The sequence below is a fragment of the Chinchilla lanigera genome, unplaced genomic scaffold (genome assembly GCF_000276665.1).
Source record: "Chinchilla lanigera isolate Chin_1 unplaced genomic scaffold, ChiLan1.0 scaffold00012, whole genome shotgun sequence".
Taxonomy (NCBI): Eukaryota; Metazoa; Chordata; class Mammalia; order Rodentia; family Chinchillidae; genus Chinchilla; species Chinchilla lanigera.
The window spans coordinates 9,033,224-9,034,038 of record NW_004955413.1 but is presented as its reverse complement, the minus strand read 5'-3'; positions in this window follow the sequence as shown (position 1 = coordinate 9,034,038).

Genomic DNA, 815 nt, shown 5'->3' with positions numbered 1-815 from the left:
GTTTGTAGTTGTGTCTGCATCTTCTAATCTGTTCCATTGATCTTCAGGTCTGTTTTTGTGCCAGTACCATGCTGATTTTATCACAGTAGTTTTGTAGTATAATTTCAAGTCAGGGGTTGTGATGCCTCCTGCCTTTCCTTTGTTGCCTAGGATTGTTTTTGCTATTCTAGGCCTCTTTTGCTTCCAGATGAATTTTAGGAATTTTTTCTCTAGATCTGTGTGGTATACTAATGGTATTTTAATTGGGATTGCATTGAATCTGTACAACAATTTTGGGAGTATGGCCATTTTCACAATGTTGATGCTTCCTATCCATGAGCAAGGAATATCTTTCCATTTCTGAAATCTTTGATCTCTTTTTTCAAAGTACTGTAATTTTCACTGTATAGATCTTTTACTTCCTTTGTTAGATTATTTCATTTTTTTAGATGCTATTTTGAAAGGTGTGATTTCCCTAATGCCTCCCTGTTGTTTGTGTACAGAAATGCTATTGATTTTTGAGTGCTGACTTTGTATCCAGCTACACTACTGAATTTGGTTATTAAGTCTATAAGCCTTTTCTTAGGGTTTTGGGGACCTCTATGTAGAGTACCATATCATCTGTGAGTAATGATAATTTCAATTCTTCCTTTCCTATCCTTATTCCTTTTATTTCTCTCTCTTGTCTAAGTACTCTGGCTAATACTTCCAGAACTATATTGAGCAGAAGTGGTGACAGTGGACATCCTTGTCTTGTTCCTGATTTTAAAGTGAAAGCTTTCAGTTTTTGTCCATTTAGTATGATGTTGGCTGTTGGTTTGTCATAGATGGTTTTT